General features: G+C 42.0%; 1 long non-coding RNA gene and 1 pseudogene across 1 annotated transcript; both read right to left on the bottom strand.

Annotated features, from left to right (window-relative positions):
* Positions 1-205: 205 nt before the first annotated feature.
* LOC121986610 lies at positions 206-2831 on the bottom strand (annotated as a pseudogene).
* A 6900-nt stretch (positions 2832-9731) lies between these two features.
* Positions 9732-10838, bottom strand: LOC121987358. The gene is made up of 2 exons (XR_006113523.1): positions 10801-10838; positions 9732-9862 (listed from the first exon to the last, which is right to left on the bottom strand). It is a non-coding gene; the product is annotated as an uncharacterized LOC121987358 (long non-coding RNA).
* Positions 10839-23766: the final 12928 nt, after the last annotated feature.

Raw genomic sequence — 23766 nt, 5'->3', positions numbered from 1 at the left:
TCCCATGACGGGTACTCAGCATAACCATCTCATTCCACCGTAAAACAATGACATTTTCTAAAGCATAATGGCTGCACATGGTTAGTCCCAAGACATCTCTCCATGGTCTCATGGCATAAAATGCTAACTAGTCAACACGAATTTCAAACTTTATCCTCTTCGAGCTAGGCTTATGAAATCATTTCTAAGAATAAACTCGACAAATTCAAGACTGTTCTTTCAACCAGACATAAACTTTGTAGAACTAGAGGAAATCAAATGAAAGATCAGATCATAAACCACAAGCGCAACAACTAGAGCAACGAATATCTAAAAGGGATCTATCTACTTGTTCATCTCACATAAGGTTAGTGCATAGAAACACAAAGTAGAAGCCAATTTTCATCAAAGTTGCAATTGAACTAATGTTCCCCATTTTCAATCCAAATCAATTTAACTAATATACTCACTGCTTCAATAAGCATCTGCACTTCAGACTCCACCAGATGTGAACCAAATTTAGCGAGCCCAGTTTTGAGTTCATCATGGGATACAATGCCATCATTGTCAGCATCCATCATCTTGAACATCTCTTTAATGTCTTCCACTTCTTCAGAAGATAAGTGATCAGCAATAACCTAATGAATAATCAACCAAACCAAGTTATACTCTGCAATAAAAAACATCCCATTTAACTACTAATTGCAGTGAGACAAACCCTTAAAGCTCTCCTTTTGAATTTGTTCATCGTGAAAATTGTTTAAGTCTTGACTTGACAACATCACCAAGAGGTACATTTGAGGCTTTCTTTGCATTCTGAAGCCAATGATGCTCTGTATGGGGAAAAAATGTATAAGCATCAGTTCAACATAAGAAAGAAAACAACACCAAGTATAAAACCCAAGAACAGGATGACAAGCTAAAGAAATATGGATACCATCCCAGATAATGGAGATGATCTCAATTCTCAAATTATCAAATGTTAGGGACACTTCCATTGAAGTTATATTAACAAATAGCATACAGTGTAAACATACCAAGCACTTGCTTTGCAGTTAACCAAAGCTTGGGATCAGGTTCCAACATCAGCCGAACTAAATTTTTAGCACTGTCAGAAATACTAGGCCATGGTTCCTGTTTGAAATCTATTACGCCCCTAAGAATTGCTTGAGCAACTCCCTGTTTAGTTTCTATAATTAAGAAATCATAGCTCGTTAGATAGAAAATGTATCTGAAGAAATACAAAAAGTGTATTAATTAATAGACAATAAGTATCTTATTAGCAGAAAGTGATAGAACTAATAAAGAATAGATTCATTCATGGAAAGCTTACAGTAGACAATAAGTAACTTATTTGTAGAAAATGGTAGAACAAATAATGAAGTGTGCAAAATGGATTTATTGATAGAAAGCTTACCAGCCCAAAATGGGGGAACTCCACACAGTAAGATATAGAGTATAACTCCAGCACTCCATATATCAATTTCTGGTCCATAATTCGGTTTTAAAACTTCTGGAGCCATGTAATAAGGGCTTCCAACTATCTCAAAAAAATTTTCACCTAGAATTGGGGTAAAAAGAGAAAAAAAAATAAGTAGAGCATGCCCTTATAGTAAAACTAAACTCCAAGTTATGTTATTGAATGGAAGTGATCATTAATGAGACTCAACAAAAATGAAGATCATTAGTATGCATTCATATGGTAACTAATCATTGTTCTATGGAGAAATTTTTTCAAAAAGATCAATAATCAATAATAACTAGGTAGATTTTTTTTTCCTTTGAGATCTTCTTCAATTGACAAACCATAGGCTTTATCTAATGGCATCCCAAGGTGCACAGCCACAAACTCTTATCTTTGGAAAAGCTATACAAACACTCATTTCATGCTCCTGGTCTAACAAATGACCTTGATCTACATCTTAGTGTATCCTTGAGCCATTTTTTGACATACATAAAAAATGGGAAACCACATAAAACATAAAATAGCATAGAGATCAATAAAGTATAAATAAACATGAAAATTGCAAATTAACCATCACGGAAATATGCACCGAATTGAATAGTCATGGAACTATGTATTTTATTTGGACAATCGCTTTGGTATATTCCAGACAAATATCCACTATTGTAGCATTTGAAAACTACAATAAAGTAAGCAATTTTAATGTGGATCAAGAGATGCTCTCACCAGGCTGGAAGAATATTGACAACCCAAAGTCAATTGCCTTCAAGGGTGAGTTCTCCTTCTTGTTTGCAAATAAGAAATTCTCCGGCTTGAGGTCTCGATGGATCACCCCATGGCAATGGCACAGCTGCACGACCTCAACAATGGTCTTCATGACCACAGCTGCCGCACACTCTGAGTAGTGGCCCCTCGCCACAATGCAGTCAAAGAGCTCCCCGTCCTCGCACAGCTCCATGACCAAATGCACGGCTCCATTGTTCTCACACGCTTCCCGCAGGCTCACGATGCTGGAGTTCCTCGGCAGGTGCCACATTATCGCGACCTCCCGCCGCACGTCCTCCACATCAACCGTCGTCCGTAGCCTCCTCTTTGAGATCGACTTGCAGGCGAGCAGTTCCCCGGTGAAGTGGTCCAGGCAGAGGTAGGTGACCCCAAACTCTCCGCAACCGAGCTCGCGATCCAGCACGTACTTCTCCTCGATCCCGCCCACCGCCCTGGCGTCTCCACTAAGAATCGTCGCCATTTGCTTGGAATGCCCGCCGCCGTTCTGGTGGAGGTGGTTTTTGTTGGCTAGTGGGTGGGTGTCGTGGTCATGATGGGGACGGGGGAAGGTCTTGACGTCCTCCCGGGCGACGACCTCCGGCGAAAGGCAACAGTTTCCCATATCGAGCTCGGATCCGATACCTCTGCTCACACAAATCGACCTAACAGCACGGAAGTGACTAGGGTTTCACATCAAATCAACCTCTCGCAACCACACCAAAAAAGAACCATTTTTTTCCCTTTTGATTGGGGGAAAAGAGACGGAAGCAACTGAGAAAGTGTTCGATTGGGGGAAGGTGAAACTTTTATCGCCGACTGGACCAACAAAAAAAAACAAGTGAGACTGCGAGCAACGTGGCCGAGGTTTTACAGCGCGGATGCTTCTCCTCCTCCTTCGTAACCATGGCCATGGTTAGCGGAGTTACAGGACAGATGAGAATGAGAAGCGGAAGCTGCCATGGCGGTAGCTTTATCCTGCACTTGGTCGAGTGCGAAGTGTAATGAGGACGTTTGTCGATCGTGCTCCGTCTTCTTCCTCGTTTTGTGTGCTTGAAGCCTTTTGAGTTTGATTAGGGAACAAGAAGATGAAACTGTCGAAGATGAGGAAGAACTTCAGTAGCGACAATGGATAAAGAAAAAATTATCAGAATGTGAAGAAGGACTCCTGCGGTGGCAGTGAATGCTGGACCAGAGATAGATGAAGGAAAAACTATCGGAATGCGAAGAAGGCTTCCTCTTCTCACCCAAAGGGAGGAGTTGGAGGAGATGCGGTGTGGTTGGACGAAGAAGCAAGGGTGTCGTGTCTTGATCCTGATCGGGAGAGGAAGGGGCATCGATCTAGGAAGGGGAAGAGGGAGATGAGGTTGAGAGAGATGGTCGGAGGTTTAGGTTGAGAGAGATGGTCGGAGGAAGGAGTGCAATATAGGTTTAGGTTTGGAGGGAACTTCACAGTGTTGCAAATTTTGGCTGGTGGAAAAATTAAAATATTTTATTTTGATTCATTAACACCGGGTTTTAAAAACCGCAGTTAAAATCGGTGTCTATTAACGAAAAAAGGCGCTCATAGACATCGCCTAAAAAACCGATGTCTATGAGCGAAAATCTATGCTCATAGACACCGGTTTTTGAAAAAATCGGTATAAAATACTCAAAGACATCGGTTTTTGCTTAAAACCATTGTTGTTCCACCGATGTCTATGAGGGTTTTTCTTGTAGTGATGGTTAATCCAATATAATAAATCCAACCCATTAAGAGGAATACAAAGAGACAAAATACCCTTGGTATTCATGGGATGAATATAAATAGCCTTTTGGGTTTATTTTCATTAGATAAGAAAGGGTGACTCTTGATCTCCCCTCTCCTTCCTCCTCCTTCCTTCTTGGCCGAATTATTCTTCTTGCTAGCACAAGAAAATGGTTCTTCTCCGAAGGCTTCGTTCATGCAACGAACGAAGGATATGTTCGTGTGGATATCGTAGAGGTGCAGACGCTTGAACGTGCTGAGATCTGGATCCAAAGAAAAGGTTGCTGTCGGGATTGCGAAGGGCACGCAACAAAGGTATAATCCTATCATGTAGCTTAGCATAGATTATTGTCATGAAAATTATTTTCTTCCTTTCTCATGGATCCGCTGGATAAGAGGATCTAGTATTTTTTCGCTGCGCTTTCGCATGTTTAGCGCGCTAGATTCCATCATGGCTATGTCCAACGGCAGCATCAGTCAACTGATGTTGTTATTAGTCGACTGGTGCACATGATGAGCTGATTGATGATCAAATCTTTCCACTCTATTTATAGGTAGCATGGGGCATTGAAAGAGGTTACTATTTTGATCATATACTCCTAGTCTTTGCCTCCAAGCTTCTAAAGCCTACACTCTTCTTCTTAGACCTAATTCCCAATCTTGTATAGAAGAAGAGTTTCTTTGTGGGAGGTTTTGCTCCACCAATAAAGAGCTCATTTAGCTAGAGATTGACGGGGACTAATCCACCGAAGGATTAACAGTTTGTCCACCTCAAGGATAGGCCACGGAGTAGGAGTAAGCAATCTTCGAATCACATTACATCGATCTGTTAGCGTTTGTATTCTTATTTAGTTTCATTAGTTCATTACGACACACTAACATGTTGTAGAAGCAAGAATTAAAAGAACGTCTATTCATCCCCCCTTCTAGCTAACCTAAGATTCTCAATAAGTAGTATCGGAGGAAGGACACCCTACAGTAGACTAATCGCTGAGAAGAACACTTTCAACAAAATGGCTAGTTCAAGCATTCATCCACCCAAATTCAAAGGAGAATTCTCTTGGTGGAAAAAGAGAATGGAGGTTTTTTTTGAAATCGATTTCGATATTATACTAATCATGGAAAATGGATTTGAGATACCTAGGGATCAAAACAATAAGATAATTGAGAAAATAAGATGGAGCAAGAAGCAAAGGGAAGAACATTTGGAAAACCCAAGGGCAATGCATCATTTACTAAATGTTCTTCCCCAACAAGAAGTAATAAAGATTGGAAACTACACAAGTGCCAAGGATTTGTATGAAAAGCTAGTAGAGCTTCATAAAGGCACATCGGAAGCAAAGTTGGTAAGAAGAGATCTTCTCCAAACTCAACTCAACAACATCAAACTTGAAAAAGGAGAAAAGGTAACCACACTACATTCTAAAATTAAGGAAATTTTAAATGGTGTAACAAGTGTAGCTGAGAAACTCTCCAATCATGACATAATGATGAAAGCCATCAATGCTTTCCCAAGAACCATGACTTGGAGCTCAATTGTAGATTCATTCTACATTTCAAAGGATCTAGAGAAGTGCTCCCTAGATGAATTCTTCTCAATAATGGAACTTCACAAAACTAGAGTTGAAGGGTCAAAAGAAGAAGTCCATAGATCAAGGGGAGTAACCTTCATAACAAACAAAGAAAAGGATAAGAAGAAGAAGTCTCCATCCCCACCATCTTCCAACTCCGAGGAGCCAAGCACATTAATGGATAGCAATCAAGAGGTGTATATGGTAAGAAAAATATTTAAAAAAATTTTTACTAACAAATCTCATGGTAGGAGAAGTTCAAGGGGCAAGAGTAGGACAAGAAGGATCATTTTCTACAATTGCCAAGAAGGAGGAGGCATGAGGGATCAATGCCCCCTCTTGAAGGAAAAGGAAGGAAAGAAGAAGGTGAAGGATCGATAGAAAGTGATAGAGCGAGGGGGGGGGGGGGGGTGAATATCACACGTTAAAAACTCTTTCTTTTCGTATCGTAAAAACAAGAGCAGTGCAGCGGAAAATGAAATAAACATTTCAGTTACTTGGTTCGGAGCCTAGGTCGACTCCTACTCTAAGACCTGCGATCTTTGATCGTACCATTAGGAAATCCACTAAAATTCTTCTTTCCAAAATCCTTCAGAGAGAAGCAATTCATACAGATGAAAAGTATAAGATAGTAACTGTTGGGGTTGCAAGGTTGCAAACATAGTCCCACATTGAAATACATGGGAAAGATCATGGGTTTATAAGAGAAAGATATCTCCATTGGGCATGAGACCTTTTGGGGAGAGCCCAAGAGCAAAACCATGAGGGCTTAGGCCCAAAGTGGACAATATCATGTAATTATGGAGATATCTAAATTCTTTTCGATCCTACAATTGGTATCAGAGCCCGGACTGCCAGAAGGTTTAACCGCTAACTATGCACAAGAGCTATGATCTGATTGAGCTATGTGGGACTTGAGTTACTCATGCATTGGATGCATTGGATGAAGAGTGAACAATGTGAATTGCTCATGCATTGCATACATTGGATGCATTGAATTCATTGGATGAAGAGTGAACCATTTGAATTGCACATGCATTGGATTCATTGGATGAAAAAAAATATTAATGTCAATCAAGACAATTGACATTAAGGCATGAGGCAACTTCATGAATTTATAAAAAGGGGTCTTTGGATTCATTTTCATGATGAGTTTTTTGTGCTCTAGCTCTTCTTCCTCCTACTCTTCCACTTGGCCGAAACCTCCAAGAAAGGTTGCTAGCACAACCTTTGGTTGTTTCATTCTCCACCTTGTGAGTTTGTGAGACAAACGAGATTTGTTCGTGTGGATACCATAGAGGCGCGACCACTTGATCACGCTAAGATCCACATCTAAAGAAATGTTGGAATCAAGATTTCGAAGGGCATGCAACAATGGTATAACTTTCTCATGTAGATAATTAATACTTAGTATATGGTTTCCTTTCGCATGGATCTATTGGAAAGGAACTAGATGTTTTTCGCCGCGCTTTCGCGTGTTTAGTGACCTAGTTCCTTACAGTGGTATTAGAGCCACTTGCGAAGGCATATACTAAGTTGTAGTAGAATTTCATATGTGATATAGAAATTGCATGACATGTTTATTATGATTTGCATGATTATGAGCAAATTTCGGCCAAGAGGTTTTTAGCGAAACCATCATGGTGTTGTGGCTCATAATTAGTTGTTTAAATCATAGTAAATTTTGTCATAATAGATTGAGAATGTTATATGACATGGTGCATGGTTATGACCCTTAAACCCCGATGTGATTGGATGTGTGTGTTGTAATTCATAATATGACCTGCGTGTCGTGCCTCTCCTCTTTTATTCTAGTTGTAAATTTAGACTACACTCGAATGTAACTCGAGTTTCTCTTTAGACTTTGTAATGTACAAATTAGAGAAGAATAAGTCTACTTGACGACGGTGCAAAGGGAGAAGGATAACAACACATGACGACCAAAGAAGCACTTGGAGAAGATGATTTTGAAGCATTTGGAGAAGATGATTTTGCCTAGGTTGATCTTTTGATCTTCTCATTGGCTTGAGAGGGTCATAGAAAATGGGGCCATAACCATGTCACAATTTTTATGCATATATGTGATGTATGCCATGATATGCTATGATTTTGTGCGATGCATATGTAGTTTAATCATGATTAGGTCTATTAAATATGCCTACCAAAGTTTAGTACTCACTACTAGCTCGATCAATTGTGATTAGGTTTTGCCAAAGCAAAGTGACTCGATTTATCTTGCTAGAGTGCGAAGGACAATTGTGATGTCCTACTACTAAAACTTTGGGTGTGACTTAACTAAGTTAAGAACTTAGAGGCATATCTCATACAATGAAATTCAAGATTATACTAGTCTTGGGCGATTAGCCAAAGCTAACTCAAAATGAGTTATAATGTGAATTTCATAAGATGGGCAAATGAACAAATAGTCTTGTTCACACAATGATACAAGAGTTACATATGATGTAATTGGTAAATGTTGCCTACCTAAGTTATACTAAGTCTTGGGCGATTAGCCAAAGCTAACTCAAGATGCGGTATAATATGGATCTTGTCCCACATAAATGTTATCACAATTGGATTTGGAGCTAGTAGTGTGGGTAAAACCACATCCACGACTTGCTTCTACCAAAAGTTTTACAATTTAGTGGGAGAATCATTTAATTAAAGGCCTAGTTAAATGATCAAAAATATGATACTTATTTCTATATTTTATTGTTGTAGATCACCATGTCGTCAAATACGTCAAATACTCTCTCTCTGCGATCTGTCCTTGATAAGGGCAAGCTTAATGGAGCTAACTTCCTAGACTGGTACAGAAACTTGAGAATAGTACTCAAGCAAGAACGAAAACTATACGTCCTAGAGCAGCCCATTCCTGAAGCACCCCCACCACTGCTACTAGAGAAGATAGGGATGCTTACAAGAAGCATCAAGATGACGCATTAGATGTGTCATGCCTTATGCTCGCCACAATGAACTCTGAGCTTCAGAAGCAACATGAGAACATGGACGCCTATGATATGGTTGAACACCTTAGACAACTATATCAAGAACAAGCAAGGCATGAGAGATTTGAGATATCAAAAGCTCTATTTCAATGCAGAATGCAAGAAGGAAGTCCCGTAGGGCCTTATGTGCTCAAGATGATCGGGTATGTGGAGAATCTACAAAGGTTGGGATTCCCACTAGGCCAAGAATTGGCCACTGACCTAATTTTGCAATCATTGCCCAAAAGCAATAGTCAATTTGTCATGAACTATAACATGAATGAAATTGACAAACCATTGCCTGAGATGTTGAGCATGTTGAGAACTGCTAAACTCAACCTTAAGAAGGCAAAGCCTAGCACCATTTTAATGGTTCCAAAGGACAAAGACAAATGGATGCCCAAAGGTAAGGGTAAAACCCAAACCAAAGGCAAGGGCAAGGCTCATGCACTGAAACTCAAAGGTGGGGTTGCTAAGGAAGGAACCTGCTTCCACTACGGTGAGTGTAACGACCCAACTCCTGGGTACTAATCTGTGAGCCGGATAGCTACATTAACTACTAAAGCTACTGTGCGGAAAACTGGGTAAAATAAAATTTCACTAACTGACTCGGTTAATCTGGCAACTGATACACCCATGCTGTTATAAGGAAGGATTCAAGACCCTTTCCTGTTGGTGTACATGTGCTAAGGAGGATACTTGACCTCCCATCTGAGCTAGGAACTCAGAACTAACTTCCCAGCTAGCTGCTGATCGATCCACGGATCGATCAAACTTGCTACGATTCTGTGCCCTGCTGGATCGGTCTGCGGACCGAACCATCAAAGGCTGGATCGGTCGGCAGACTGATCCAGGTGTGTCTGGATCGGTCTTCAGACCGATCCAGGCACCTGGAAACGCTGGATGCTCTCTGTTCGGTGCTGGATCGGTCGGACGATCGATCAGATAGCATACAGTAGCATACTGTATGCCTCTGGATCGGTCGGCTGACCGATCCAGGATCTTGATACTGCAACGGATCGGTCGGCAGGATACAAAATCAGAGTTTCTGATTTCAGAACTTTCAGGCACTGGAACGTACCACAACTCACAGACATAGGTTCTAGATACATGAAAAATAATCTAACATTAACCTACATGCGTCCTAAACTGAACAAACTGAATAGTGCATAGTTTTACTGGATTAAAACATTTAACCAGCTAAGGATTAAACCATAAACAAACTAACAACGTAAATACTGGAATTAAGCTGTTTCGACCCCTAGGATCTTTATTCCAAACCCCTTGCACACACACACCTCCATAGCATTGTCCTCCAGCCTCCGTTAGTCCACTTTTCTTTTACCTGTATCTGCAGTATAAGAAAAGTAGTACCTGTAAGCTAAAGAGCTTAGTAAGAAACCATCTACCTCACAAAAACATGCAACGATGCAAGTATGGTTTCAAAACATGCTATTTGAAAACTGAACTGAGCATGGCAACATGGCATGGCATACAAACATGTACTGAACTGATCATGGCATACAAACAAGCTGAGCATAGCATACTGTATCTGAAACTAAGCATACATACTGAACTGGTCATGCATATACATCTAACTGGTCATGAACTCAAATCATGAAACTTAACTGAGATAATCAACTGAAACTGAAACTAAGTTAGTGTTTCCATCACTGATTACATATTTGGAAAACTATATATAATAATAGATGAAAATACTAAACATGCTGCTGGGGCCCTGGCAACTGTACTTACTGTGCGCGCATCCCTACGAGACCCGGGATTGCAAGTTCCGAATCCAGCAGGGTTACTAGGTTATCTGAACCTAGGGACGACTGTGGGAGTCCAGCCCATGGATATCTGATCCAAGTACAGTGCCAACTGAATAAAAGTAAAATACTGAATACTGTTTTATTTTACTTTGCTGTTCTAGGTTATCTGAACCTAGAGCTAGGTTATCTGAACCTAGAGCTAGGTTATCTGAACCTAGAGCTAGGTTATCTGAACCTAGAGCTAGGTTATCTGAACCTAGAGGCTACTGTGGGAGCCCACCCAATGGATATCTGATCCATATAGCTGTAATAACTGATAATAAACTGAATAAAATTTTTCTAATATATTTTACATGCTGTTAGGACGCCTACTAGTGCATCCTTCTGAACTGGGCATTCTACCGAATGCTTGGTGTGCACTAAAAGCACACCCTAAAACTGAAAACTGTAAAATTACTGAACTAACGCCAAAACTAACAAGCGAGAGCAATTATACTGTAGGTGAGGGGTTTCTTACCTCAATCGCAAGGTTTTCTTACGATTCTAACCGCTAGGTTTTCCGGAAAACTGCTCCGTTCGACGAACCGCTTATCTCCTCGCGTTCCTCTCGAGGAGAAGAACCTTTTTCGTGTTGGAGTTGTCGCCGGAAGATGTTCCCTTGACCCTTAGTTTGGTGTGTGCCGTGCGTGAGGAAGAGGGGAAGAGGAGAGGTGCGGCGGTGGTGTTAGGTCTCGGTGGAAAAGATGTTGCCGAACCAAGTTCCCCAAATAAACCAATTCCAACTTAAGTTTATTATTCATATCAAGTGGTTTAATGAACCCAACTCTAATATAAATATATTTGGTTCTTCTTTCTTTCAGCACGGCCCTGCTGGGTTCACCGGTTACGAGCATTATCCCTTACACCATAGGTCTCGGGTTCGATTCCCGCCTAAGCTATTTTGGGGTTCTAATTATTTTTGCTACTTCCGCTACTCGGAAAATTCTGGAAAAATATCTAAAAATTCCAGAAAAATCATAAAATAATTCTAAAATAAATTCGGGAATTTTTCGGGCTTTACAATCCCTCATACCTCATAAAAAGTTTGCCCCCGAACTTAAAACAATTCTGGGTACTTCTGTCTCATGCTGGCCTCTGTCTCCCAAGTCGCCTCTCCTGCTGTGTGATTTTGCCAGCTGACTTTGACTAATGGTACTTCCTTGTTCCGTAATTTCTTTACTGCTCGGTCTATTATCTGAATAGGCCGACTGTCATAGCTGAGATCATCACGGACCTGTACCAACTGGGGCTCAATCACCTGGGTGGCGTCTGGAATATGCTTCTTCAGCATGGAGACATGAAATCAGCTGACATCTCCTGAGGTAGCTCTAGCTCATATGCTACCTTGCCCACTCTCTTCGTGATAAGGTATGGTCCCACATATCTGGGAGCTAGCTTGCCCTTCTTCCCAAAACGCATGACTCCCTTCATGGGAGCTACTCTGAGGAAAACTGTATCCCCAACTGAAAACTCTAGGGGTCTGCGTCGTGTATCGGCATAGCTCTTCTGACGGCTCTGTGCTGTCTCTATCCTCTGGCGAAGCTGTTGTGGTATCTGCTACTAGATCTGTCTGAAGCTCTAGTTCCTTCTGTTCACCACTCTCATACCAGCAGATTGGTGATATGCACCTCCGCCCATAGAGTGCCTCATAAGGTGTCATGCTGATAGTGGCCTGATAACTGTTGTTGTATGCAAATTCTGCTAGACTCAGATATTTGCACCAACTTCCCTTGAAATCTAGGGCACAAGCTCGGAGCATATCTTCGAGTACCTGATTTACTCGCTCCGTCTGACCATCGGTCTGAGGATGGAAGGCTGTGCTAAATTTTAACTGGGTGCCCATAGCTGACTGCACACACTTCCAGAAGTGTGATGTAAATCTGCTGTCTCTGTCTGATATAATGGTTCGTGGGACTCCATGCAGCCTGACAATCTCCTTGAGATACAACTGAGCTAGCTACTCCATGAAATAGGATATTCTAATAGCTAAGAAGTGGGCTGATTTAGTCAACCTGTCGACTATTACCCAGATGGCATCAAAACCATTCGTGGTTCTGGGTAATCCCACTATGAAGTCCATAGAGATATCCTCCCACTTCCATTCTGGAATCTGGATCGGCTGCAGAACTCCTCCTGGTCGCTGATGTTCTGCCTTAACCATCTGACAGGTTAGACAGATGCTGACGTATCTGGTGATATCTCGCTTCATCCCAGGCCACCAAAATCGTTTCTTTAGATCCTAATACATTTTGGTGGAACCAGGATGCATTGCATAGGGAGTCCTGTGAGCCTCGTCTAGAATCTGTTTTTCGTAGTTCCTCCTGATCTGGAACACAAAGTCTGTCACCATAGTACACTACCCCACTGGCGGACACTCTGAACTCTCCATTTTCTGATTCTGCTAACCCTTGCTTGATTTTCTGGATTTCAGGATCCTGCTCCTGAGCTGTCTGGATATCATCAAGCAAGGTAGATGCTAAGGACATAGTGGAAAGCTGTCCGACTATAAGCTCGAGACTAAAGGCTGTAATCTCCTTCCTTAGGGGTGGTGACATAGCTGCTAAAGATAATAAGGTAGCACTGGACTTCCTGCTGAGTGCGTCTGCTACCTTATTAGCTTTCCCTGGATGGTAGAGGATATCTATGTGATAATCTTTGACCAGCTCTAACCATCTGTGCTGTCGCATATTCAGATCCTTCTGAGTAAAGAAATACTTCAGACTTTGATGATCTGTATACACAAATAATGTCTCCAAATCTTGAGAGCGAACACCACTGCTGCAAGCTCAAGGTCGTGAGTAGGATAGTTCCTCTCATAATCCTTGAGTTGTCTGGAGGCATAAGCGATCACCTTGCCCTGCTGCATCAGTACTGCTCCTAATCCCAATTTAGAGGCGTCACTGTAGATGTCAAAGCTGTCCGTGTTTTCTGGTATAGCTAAAATAGGAGCACTGGTCAATCTCCGTTTTAGTTCGCTGAAGCTGTTCTCGCAGTCCTCTGTCCACTGAAATTTCTTGTTCTTCCTGGTGAGAGCTGTCAGTGGGGAGGCTATTCTGGAGAAGTCCTCTACGAATTTCCTGTAGTAGCCTGCTAATCCCAGAAAGCTTCTGATTTCACTGGCGTTCCTGGGTCTCTTCCAGTTACTTACTGCTTCTATCTTGTTGGGATCTACCATAACACCATCCTTGGAGATGATGTGACCTAGGAAGGCTACCTGGTCCAGCCAAAATTCACATTTCGTGAATTTGGCGTACAACTGGTTCTGCTGAAGGATCTGCAAAACTGTCTTCAGATGCTCTGCATGGTCCTCCTGAGTGCCTGAATAGATAAGAATGTCATCGATGAACACGATGACAAACTTGTCTAAGTATTCTCTGAATACTCTGTTCATGAGGTCCTTGAAAGTAGCTGGAGCATTTGTCACGTTGAAAGGCATGACTACGAACTCGTAATGTCCGTATCCTGAAAGCTGTTTTAGGTATATCACCTTTCTTGACTCTAACCTGGTGATATCCTGATCTGAGGTCAATTTTAGAGAACACTGTGGCTCCCTTTAGCTGGTCAAACAGGTCATCTATTCTGGGGAGAGGGTACCTGTTTTTAATTGTGACCTGGTTCAAGGCACGGTAGTCTATGCATAAGCGCATGCTTCCATCCTTCTTCTTCACGAACAACACAGGTGCTCCCCATGGTGAGTGACTAGGGCGTATGAAACCCTTGTCAAGAAGCTCCTGTAATTGCTCCTGAAGTTCCTTCAGTTCTGCTGGAGCCATGCGGTACGGTGCCTTGGAAATTGGATTTGTGCCGGGAATGAGCTCTATCTCAAATTCAATCTCCCTGTCTGGTGCTAAGCCTGGTAGCTCTTCAGGGAAGACTGCTGGGTAGTCACAAACGACTCGAACCTCTGAAAGCTGTTGGTTCTTGTCCTGGCTGGTGTTGACTACATTTGCTAAAAATCCCATGCATCCTGAATCCATTAACTGCTGTGCTTTCAGTGCTGAGAGAAACTTCCTGGCTTTTCTCTTTGGTTTTCCCATGTACTCAAATTGTACTCCTGCTTCAGGTTGGAGTATGACCTTCTGTTTACGGCACTCTATAGAAGCGCCATATTTGATCAGAAAATCCATTCCAAAGATGACATCGTAGTCCGTCATTTCTAGCACTATCAGATCACCAAAAAGTTCTCTGTCTGCTATAATGACTGGCACTGCTCTGAGCCAGTGTGTAGATGCCATAATGTCTCCTGAGGGTAGTGTTGTCAGAAACTGACTATTGAGTACCTCTGGAGGTGTTGCTAATTTCTCGGCAAATGCCCTGGATACATAAGAGTGGGTTGCCCCAGTATCGAATAAGACAGTTGCATTATGCTGTAAAATATTGATCTGACCTGTGACAACTGTCGAGGCATTTGCTACGTCCTCTCTGGTCAGTGAGAAAATCCTGGCATTAGCTGTGGGGGCTTCTAATCTGCCCTGACTGATCTGTGGACCATCTAAGGCTGCATACATCTGGTGTAGCTGCGCTGGCTGAGCTCCATACTGTATCGGCTGAGGCTGAGGAAGACTGTTCTTGTTCGGGCACTGCTTAGCCATGTGCCCTTCCTATCCACATTCAAAACAACCTCGCGTACCCTTGCGGCAAACTCCTGGATGATGTTTCCCACAAGTAGTACATTTGGGATGTCTGGAATGTTTTCCAGCTGGTCCTCCTTTTGGGTCACTGCTTGCCTTGCGTTTCCCCTTCCAGTTGGAGCTATGTCCCTGTTGTTTCTGCTGAGTACCTGAGCTAGTTTGTCCCTTGGGCTCTGTGGAAACCTGCTTCTGCTGGGTGATATTGTGCTGATAGTGCTCGGTGATCAGAGCACTACTCACTAGCTCCTCTGTGGTTTGTGGCCTATGAACGCCACCAGCCACATTCATTGCGATCTCTGGTCTGAGCATCTTCAGCATCAAGCGTACTCGTTCCTTCTCTGAGCTGACTAGTTCTGGACACAGACGGGCCAACCTGTTAAATTTCTTCACGGCCTCCTGAACTGATAGGTTGCCCTGACGAAATTCTGTAAACTCGTCATAGTGTCGGTTCGTGACTTGCATGTGAAAGAATTCCTCGAAGAATTCTTTCTCGAAGTTGGCCCATGTCATCTGGTTTACTGGCCACTTCGGTTTAATCCGCTCCCACCACATGCGTGCGTCTCCTGTTAAACAGAAGGAGGCACACTTCACCTTTTCGTGCTCTGGCCAGTCTAGAAGCTCCATCGTGCTTTCCAGTGTTTTAAACCATGCCTGAGCATCCCATGGTTCGCTGGTGCCTGAGAAGTTCTTGAGCTTAATTCTCTGCCACTGGATAAGGTAAGCTTCTCTTTTAGCCCCTGCTACTGGGGCTACTGGGACTGGTACTGCAGGCTGAGCTGGTACAACCTCTGTGATTACTGGAGTCGTGAGGTTCGGTACGGGGAGTAGTCTTCCGGTTAGCCTTTAAGGAGGCTATCTCCGCTGTTCACTAATCGCTCGCTCTAATCGTAGCTGAGTCACTAGTGTCAAGGTCCGGGAGGCACCGAACCGCGCCTCATGCTTGGGCTCACCACGATGCTTTCGCCCTCGCACCATTTTCTAAATAGCAGAGAACACATATATATAACTAGGCTATCATGTCATAGTTAACTACTGGTAACATGTTAAATACTATCACTGTAAACATGAATTAATTAACTACCAACATGAGAGCAAACATGAAAAGCACATATAACTGATATGAAAGCTGCAAACAAAATTGAGTGAGAGATGTTCTTACTTGGAAGCTGTAGGCACAATGCTGATGTGTGTGTAGGAAGTAAGGAACTTGCTCTGATACCACTCTGTAACGACCCAACTCCTGGGTACTAAACTGTGAGCCGGATCGCTACATTAACTACTGAAGCTACTGTGCGGAAAACTGGGTAAAATAAAATTTCACTAACTGACTCGGTTAATCTGGCAACTGATACACCCATGCTGTTAAAAGGAAGGATTCAAGACCCTTTCCGGTTGGTGTACATGTGCTAAGGAGGAAACTTGACCTCCCATCTGAGCTAGGAACTCAGAACTAACTTCCCAGCTAGCTGCTGATCGATCCACGGATCGATCAAACTTGCTACGATTCTGTGCCCTGGACCGGCACCGGAGACCGGGGATGCTCGTCCGATCGGTGTCTGGATCGATCAGACGACCGATCAGATAGCATACTGTATGCCTCTGGATCGGTCGGCTGACCGATCGAGGATCATGATAGCATACTGTATGCCTCTGGATCGGTCGGCTGACCGATCCAGGATCTTGATACTGCAACGGATCGGTCGGCAGACCGATCCAACTCTGATACGAAATCAGAGTTTCTGATTTCAGAACTTTCAGGCACTGGAACGTACCACAACTCACAGACATAGGTTCTAGATACATGAAAAATAATCTAACATTAACCTACATGCGTCCTAAACTGAACAAACTGAATAGTGCATAGTTTTACTGGATTAAAACATTTAACCAGCTAAGGATTAAACCATAAACAAACTAACAACGTAAATACTGGAATTAAGCTGTTTCGACCCCTAGGATCTTTATTCCAAACCCCTTGCACACACACCTCCATAGCATTGTCCTCCAGCCTCCGTTAGTCCACTTTTCTTTTACCTGTATCTGCAGTATAAGAAAAGTAGTACCTGTAAGCTAAAGAGCTTAGTAAGAAACCATCTACCTCACAAAAACATGCAACGATGCGAGTATGGTTTCAAAACATGCTATTTGAAAACTGAACTGAGCATGACAACATGGCATGGCATACAAACATGTACTGAACTGATCATGGCATACAAACAAGCTGAGCATAGCATACTGTATCTGAAACTAAGCATACATACTGAACTGGTCATGCATATACATCTAACTGGTCATGAACTCAAATCATGAAACTTAACTGAGATAATTAACTAAAACTGAAACTAAGTTAGTGTTTCCATCACTGATTACATATTTGGAAAACTATATATAATAATAGATGAAAATACTAAACATGCTGCTGGGGCCCTGGCAACTGTACTTACTGTGCGCGCATCCCTACGAGACCCGGGATTGCAAGTTCCGAATCCAGCAGGGTTACTAGGTTATCTGAACCTAGGGACGACTGTGGGAGTCCAGCCCATGGATATCTGATCCAAGTACAGTGCCAACTGAATAAAAGTAAAATACTGAATACTGTTTTATTTTACTTTGCTGTTCTAGGTTATCTGAACCTAGAGGCTACTGTGGGAGCCCACCCAATGGATATCTGATCCATATAGCTGTAATAACTGATAATAAATTGAATAAAATGTTTCTAATACATTTTACATGCTGTTAGGACGCCTACTAGTGCATCCTTCTGAACTGGGCATTCTACTGAATGCTTGGTGTGCACCCTAAAACTGAAAACTGTAAAATTACTGAACTAACGCCAAAACTAACAAGCGAGAGTAATTATACTGCAGGTGAGGGGTTTCTTACCTCAATCGCAAGGTTTTCTTACGATTCTAACCGCTAGGTTTTCCGGAAAACTGCTCCGTTCGACGAACCGCTTATCTCCTCGCGTTCCTCTCGCGGAGAAGAACCTTTTTCGTGTTGGAGTCATCGCCGGAAGATGTTCCCTTGACCCTTAGTTTGGTGTGTGCCGTGCGTGAGGAAGAGGGGAAGAGGAGAGGTGCGGCGGTGGTGTTAGGTCTCGGTGGAAAAGATGTTGCCGAACCAAGTTCCCCAAATAAACCAATTCCAACTTAAGTTTATTATTCATATCAAGTGGTTTAATGAACCCAACTCTAATATAAATATATTTGGTTCTCCTTTCTTTCAGCATGGCCCTGCTGGGTTCACCGGTTACTAGCATTATCCCTTACACCATAGGTCTCGGGTTCGATTCCCGCCTAAGCTATTTTGGGGTTCTAATTATTTTTGCTACTTCCGCTACTCGGAAAATTCCGGAAAAATATCTAAAAATTCCAGAAAAATCATAGAATAATTCTAAAATAAATTCGGGAATTTTTCGGGCTTTACAGTGAGACCGGACACTGGAAGAGGAACTACAAGGTCTACCTAGAGGAACTGAAAAAGGAAGAGAAGTGAGACTTCTGCCTCAGGTATACAAGTTATAGAAGTCAATTTGTCCATTTCTTCTTCATGAGTATTAGATACCGGATGTGCATCTCACTTTTGTACTAATGTGCAGGGCTTGAGAAATAATAGAATATTGACAAAAGGTGAAGTAGACCTATGAGTAGGCAATGGCGCAAGAGTTGCTGCTATAGCTGTAGGAACATATTCCTTATCTTTGCCCACTGGACTTGTATTAAAACTTGGAGAGTGTTGTTATGTGTCTGCCTTGACTAACAACATCATCTCTGTTTCTTGTTTGGACAAGATAGGATTCTCATTTGTAATAAAGGACAAATGTTGTTCCGTTTATTTCAATGAAATATTCTATTATAGTGCACATCTTGTGAATAGACTCTATGTTCTAGACTTTGACAATCCAATCTATAACATAAATACCAAATGGTTCAAGTCTAATGATTTAAACCAAACATATCTCTGGCATTGTCGCTTGGGTCACATAAATGAGAGTCGCATATCCCAACTCCATAAGGATGGACTTTTGGACTCATTTGATTTTGAATTATATGAGATATGTGAATCTTGTCTTCAAGGAAAGATGACAAAGACTCCATTTAGTGGACATAGCGAAAGAACTAATGACTTGTTAGGACTTATACATACATATGTATGTGGCTCTTTCATAATAGCAGCTAGAGGAGTCTACCATTACTTCATTACTTTTACTGATGATTTTAGTAGATATGGTTATGTATATCTAATGCGACATAAGTCAGAGTCCTTTGAAAAAGTTTAAAGAATTCAAGAATGGAGTATAAAATCAACTTGGTAAGAATATTAAGATGCTTCGATCAGATCGAGGTGGGGAATATCTTAGCCAAGAGTTTCATGACCATCTCATTGAGTGTGGGATAATATCTCAACTCACTCCACCTGGAACACCACAATGGAATGGTGTATCAAAAAGAAGAAATCGTACTTTATTAGATATGGTATGAATGATGATGAGTCAAACAGAACTTCCTGCTTCCTTTTGGGGGCATGCTCTAGAGACGACCGCTTTCACACTTGACGGCGTTCCTTCCAAGATTTTCATAAAGACACCATATACTCTATGGACTGGGAAGAGTCCCAAGATTTCTTTCATGAAGATTTGGGGATGTGAGGCTTACGTTCGATGACAAGTCTCTAATAAACTAGGACCCAAATCAGACAAGTGTTATTTTGTAGGATATCTTAAGAAAATAAAGGGATATTACTTCTATAATCTCACGCAAGGCAAAGTGTTTGTTGCCAAAACTGGTGTCTTTCTAGAAAGGGAATTTATTTGTAGAAGAACTAGTGGGAGTATTGTCGATCTTGAAGAAATTCAAGATACACAAACTACACCAATGCCTTGATGGAAACTGAACAGGAACCACAAGATGTTGTGGATCATGATTTTGTTACACTGCAAGATGTTGTGGAACAACAACCTGTTCAAGTAGCACAAGCTCTACGCAGATCTGATAGGATCCGTCGTCAACCTGAGAGATATTTTTTTTCTCTTGTCTGACCATGGTGATGTAGAGCTTTGATGTGCGTAGATCTTATGATCATTTATGCATGTTTGGACGCACATATACTTGTATTTCATATCATATTCTATGTTTATTGCACCTATTTCTTTATAATGTCATACTTTCATTATATTTGTTCAGAGATATGCTCTTTTCTTGTTTTCTTGTTGACAGAACGTTATTTGGAGCGAAAATGGAGCAAAAGTGCACACAGGAGCTTGGGCTATGCAAGGCCACACGACCGTGTGGCCATGAGCATGTTCCGGCCGTGCCAAATGGCACGGTCGTGCTTGCAATCTAGAGATGAAGAGGGGCTTGGCCGTGCCGAATGGCATGGCCATGCCAATCAACCTGTGGTCAAGCAACACACGGTCATGCCAAATGGCACGGTCGTGCCAACATTCCAAAGGGGAGGAAGGTCACAGCCGTGTGACCTTGGCAGAGAAGTAGAAGGCCATGGTCGTGCAACCTTGCATGGACGTGTGACTCAATCTGAGAGGAAGCCGTGTGAGGCCGTGTGGATTCCACACGGCCGTGCGACGAAGAACACGGGTTGTGCCACGCCAAAACAGAGCTGTGCTGAATTCTGGGCAGATTGCAGATCGATCGTAATTCGGCCATAACTTTGTGCTCCGTTGGAGTTTCGAGCTGTTCTTTATACCAAAATGTAGCTGACTTCATGATCTACAACTTTAATTCAGATCCAACAGAGAAAAAGAATTGTTTTCCCATGCTAAATGGCATGGACATGCCTCCCAACCGTGGGTTCAACTGGACCTCCGCCCAGACTGCAGACCAAACTTCGAACTGCCATAACATTCGGCTCGGTTTGAGCTAGGGCTCGATCCAAGTATCAGATTGAAGATAATTCAAGAGATACAACTTTGGTTCAGGGTGAATTACGAGAAAACCTTGTTTAATTGGTGAAAAACTTGGTTTACCAGACGCCTGTAATCCTGGTTTTCCTGGGCAGCGTGGAGGAGGTATAAAAGGGTCAAGAACCCTATTCTTTGATTATCTTTGGTTTGGGACTTCGTCCCTCCCCTCGGGGAAAGCCATCGAGCTTCATCCACCGCCGTCTCTTCATGATTCGTCCATCTCCAGAGCAAGGAAGCATCCCCAAGACATCGGAATCATCAAGCATCTCTTTTTCCTTTCCTTCTAGGGTTGTAAGTATGCTTTTCTTTATGTCTGGGGTTGTTCTTCCCCCACAATGGAGTCATCCTCTTCTAGAATTAGGGAGTATTTGTAATGCGATGGAGATGTAGAACTATGTAGCTTCATCCTGTTTCTATTCGATGACTTGTCAATGTCTTGTTCATGCTTGTGTGACATGTTTATATTTCTATGCTTTGATTGATTGATGTGGAGGATTGTTGATCCGCAAAGAGGATACCTTAGAGCGTATTGACCAAGGTACCCTAGTGACAGGGGTAACCCTTTCCGGATGCCTAAGATGTTCTCTCAAAAGGAGAAACAATCCCTTAGAAACTGTTACACTCATAAAGAGAGTGTCTAGATCGTATACCCGAGGGGCCCTAGTGACAAGGGTAACCCGTTCACGGACGTCTATGACATTCTCTTAAAAGGAGAGGCAATTCCTCCATAAGGAAGTAGGTAACCGTACTGAACCTCTACCCTTATTCTTATTATTCTTTACTAGATATGTATCCAAGTGATCTACTGAGGCACCCTCATGACAGGGGGTTAACCGTTATAGGATTTCACAAGGATCATCTCTACGTGATACTTAGGGATACTGGCCAATCTAACTTTCTGCAAGAGCATTGACATAGAAGATGGAAACTAAGCAATTTATGTAGTATCTCCTAGTATTATAATGAAACTGAAATCCCAGAATCCATCTCCCAAAGATCATTCCCTCCAAGATCAGTTCTCTCTTTTCTCTCTTCTCACTTTCCTCTTCTCTCTCTCTTACTCTCTTTTCTCACCAATCTTAGGTTAGTCTAGATAACGTACTTTGTGATATCTCTAGTGCTTAATCAATAGTCCCTGTGGTTCGACAATCTTTTATATTACTGACGACGAAACCGTACACTTGCGGTTGTGTAACAAGCTTATTGGTCTCAATGAGCGTACATCTTATCAGGAAGCTGTACAGGGCCTAGATTCTAAGAAATGGCTAGAGGCCATGAGATCCGAAATGGAATCCATGTACACTAACCAAGTATGGACTTTGGTTGATCCACCTGAAGGGATCAAACCCATTGGGTGTAAGTGGGTCTTTAAAGTGAAGCCAGACATGGACAGTCATTTGCATACCTATAAAGGTAGATTAGTGGCTAAAGGATTTAAGTAAATTCATGGTATCAACTATGATGAAACCTTTTCACCTGTTGTGATGTTCAAGTCCATTCGGATCATGCTTGCTATTGTAGCTTATTATGATTATGAGATATGGCAGATGGATGTCAAAACTGCATTTCTTAACGGAAATCTACTCGAGGATGTGTACATGACACAACCTGAGGGGTTTGTAGATCCAAAGAATGTTAGAAAGGTGTGTAAGTTGCAAAGATATATTTATGGTTTAAATCAAGCTTCTAGAAGCTGGAATCTTTGATTCGATGATGCAATCAAAACATTTGGTTTCATTAAGAATGAAGATGGACCTTGTGTCTACAAGAAGGTTAGTGGGAGCACAGTCATCTTTCTCATATTGTATGTAGATGACATACTTCTCCTTGGAAATGATATCCTTACTCTTCAGTCGGTGAAGACTTTGCTTGGGAATTATTTTTCAATGAAAAACTTAGGTAAAGCAGCCTACATTTTAGGCCTTAAGATCTATAGAGATAGATCTAAAAGATTGCTTGGTCTAAGACAGAGTACATATATTGACAACGTGCTTAAATGTTTTGCCATAGAGAATTCCAAGAAGGGATTCCTACCTATGTCACATGGTGTGAGTCTTTCGAAGACTCAATGCCCCTCTTCTAAGGAAGAAAGGGACCGCATGGATCATATTCCTTATGCATCTGCAATAGGGTCTATCATGTACGCCATGCTTTGTACTCGCCCAGATGTCTTGTATGCATTAAGCATGACAAGCAGATACCAGTCGGATCCGAGTGAAGGTCACTGAACAACAGTCAAGAATATTCTTAAGTACTTGAGAAGGACTCAAGATTATTTCTTGATCTTTGGAGGCGATGAAGAGGTTGTTGTAAAGGGTTACACCGATGCTAGCTTCGAAACTGACAAGGATGATTATAGATCATAGTCAGGGTATGTATTTTGCTTAAATGGTGGTGTTGTGAGCTAGAAGAGTTCAAAGCAAGACACAGTCGCTGATTCTACAACAGAGGTCGAGTACATTGCTGCTTCAGCTGCAACAAAGGAGACTGTTTAGATCAGGAAGTTCATTACCGAGCTTGGTGTTGTTCCTAGTATAGCAAACCCAATAGACCTCTATTGTGATAATAATGGGGCTATTGCACAGGCTAAGGAACCTCGCTCTCATCAAAGATCCAAACATATACTACGGTGATTCCATCTCATTCGAGAGATCATCAATAGAGGAGATGTGAATATATGTAGAGTACTGACCGATACTAATATTGCGGATCCCTTGACCAAGGCTTTAGCACAAAGGAAGCATGATGGTCATACTAGGTCACTAGGTATTAGATATTTCAGTGATTGGCACTAGTGCTAGTGGGAGATTGTTAGTATTAGCCCTAGTACCAATTATGAGATGATTGTAAAGGGCTCCTTTTGTATCATATTTTATTATTAATAAAGGCGATG

The sequence above is a fragment of the Zingiber officinale genome, chromosome 5B, assembly GCF_018446385.1.
Source record: "Zingiber officinale cultivar Zhangliang chromosome 5B, Zo_v1.1, whole genome shotgun sequence".
NCBI lineage: Eukaryota > Viridiplantae > Streptophyta > Magnoliopsida > Zingiberales > Zingiberaceae > Zingiber > Zingiber officinale.
Note: the sequence above shows the minus strand (reverse complement) of the source record. Positions and strands in the feature narration are given on the sequence as shown.